The 2,360-nt window shown below is 33.7% G+C and overlaps 1 protein-coding gene across 1 annotated transcript in view; it reads left to right on the forward strand.

Annotated features, from left to right (window-relative positions):
• Positions 1-2,360, forward strand: part of WDR36 (WD repeat domain 36) — a 45,840-nt gene that overhangs the window by 12,446 nt on the left and 31,034 nt on the right. The gene's annotated exons all lie outside the window — the stretch shown is intronic.

Below are 2,360 nucleotides of genomic sequence, written 5' to 3' on the forward strand. Positions count from 1 at the left end.
TAAAAGTACTTCCATCATCAACCACAGATATGATTATTTACTATGATATTGGTTGGTATAGCTGGAGGGTTATATAAGTGATTTTGCATACTTCTACCTATTATTTGAACATTTATTGAGAGAAAATGGTGGCAGCTCAGGTTTCTTTGTGTAGCATTAAAAAAAGCAAACCAAAATATTTGACCATTCAAATAGTCCTTTCCAAAACCTTTATAAATTCGAAAGAGAAAATGAGATTATTAAAGGTTTAATCATTCATGACTCGATTCTGAAATTGAGAAGCAGCATCATTGTCATGTAACAGTGATATAATATGCAAGTAATACTGTAGTTAAAATGTATTCCCTTTAGTGATGATGTTTCTAGAAACACAGTGAAAAATGAGATCTACCTGTATCTTAAGATTTTTTTCATTGTAGTCTATAATGTAAAGTGGTTTTTACTCATATATATTTTTTTTCTACTTGAACATTTAATTTCTTAAAGTGGTGATATAGTAGTTAGCTTGGGATGTAGAATTTGTATGGACAGTGTTATTAACACTAGCCATGTGACCTGAGCTTAATTACAATAGTGTGTGCAAGGAAAGAACTTAATGAATACCACCTATTATTATTTCACTTATTAATGTGCAGTTGATTTTGTTTCCTCCAGAGAAAGAAAGCACTTTCAATTATTTTTTCTTCTTGTAGTAAACTTCTGTATACATTTCCAGGATGGAAAGTTGGAGTAACAGCTCTTCAGCAGGTTAGTATTTTCTGTTGAGCTAAAGAAGAAACAAAGTTAGTAGTAAGATCTTTTAGTTTCAGGAATCAGTCATATTTTTAGACCTAAAGACGATACATAGCTTTGTTTATAACTCTTACCTTGAGGAAATACTGTTTTGGAAATGTAATTGAAAACAGGCAATAATGCCTTTGCTTATTAATGTTTGTGGAATCCTTTGTGCCTGGAATTAGGCTCTAAACCTGTGGTTGTTTTGGATCCTTGTTTACTGATCGTTTTGCAAGCATATGTAGTCCAGTGCCTTGTGTAGTATGGAAATGAGTAGATCACCAATGCCAAGAGAGATTGTAGATCATACAGAGAAATTTATCAGGACGTTAGATTTGTGGTTTGAAATAATTGGGGCAAAAATCCTAATGTTCGATTCAATAGTGGTCTCTTCAAGAAATAACTACTCTTTGTTTCTGAGTCTGCAAGGTAAGTATATATGAATGAATGTCTGTCTGCAGAGAATCTTGTATTTCTGTTAGCCACATACATAGCCAATATACCCTTTTCTTTTTAAATATCCATTGTCCATACTTGTCCAATTTATATGCATTCCTCATCCTCTTTCACTGCCATCATCAGTCTTGCTCCTCTTTCGCCTACCAAAGGTAGACTCCAAAGGTGTCAGATGATTAGGTCCCTGGAGGGCGAGGGATCATATTTGTTTTAGCATCTCCAGCTTCTACACAGGCTTTTATGCAGAGTAGGCACTTGATGGCAAATAAATAAAATGTTCAGCCTGGTTCCATTCTATGATATCGGACATTGATATGTGCTCAAATAGAGAAAATCATAATAGAGCCTGTTGTAAGACCATAGTATTATAGATCATTATAAGACCATTATAATCATAGAATATTAGAGCTGGAACAGGCTAATTATAAAACTTTGCTTTTTAGCATGTTTTATAAGTTTTTCCTATTTTCCTTGGGCAAACAGTTCTTCCTTTGTAGTTGGCTACATGTTGCCATGCATATGACAAGTCTGTATGTGTCTCCTAGGAGTTGTCTCCTTTTTCTGCTTCTGTCCAGTCACTGATCTGTAGCAATTTCACACATCAGCTTCCTTTTCTATTATGACTGTTTTCTTAGCAAGTCAGCTATGTTTTGGGGATGGGGAGGCAATGTCGACTGGCAGAATTAAAGCTGGGAAGTAATTTGGAAAAATCATTGCTTAATACTTCCATGTTGAATAACAATTGAAGTATGCCAGAATGGTAATACTTGTTAAGTTTTTTTTGCCACTTTAGGAAGACATTTCATTATTTCTTTTAATAGCACATAAGTAATGGTGCATATCATCAGAAGTATTAAAGCTATTTCATTTAAGAAAATAAAAGGTTGAGTAATTTAATTTTCAGGCACCAGCTGTGGATGTTGTTGCTGTTGGTCTTATGTCGGGTCAGGTTATCATTCACAACATTAAATTTGATGAAACACTAATGAAGTTTCGTCAAGACTGGGGACCCATTACTTCAATCTCATTTCGCACAGGTAACTTTTAACTTATTTACTGATAAGAGCTAAGAATATTTAAAATGCATTATGTTAAAGATCATGGAAATTTTCTTTATTGTCTTATAGTTT

The sequence above is a fragment of the Propithecus coquereli genome, unplaced genomic scaffold (assembly GCF_000956105.1).
Source record: "Propithecus coquereli isolate 6110/MARCELLA unplaced genomic scaffold, Pcoq_1.0 Scaffold62, whole genome shotgun sequence".
In the NCBI taxonomy this organism is placed as follows: domain Eukaryota; kingdom Metazoa; phylum Chordata; class Mammalia; order Primates; family Indriidae; genus Propithecus; species Propithecus coquereli.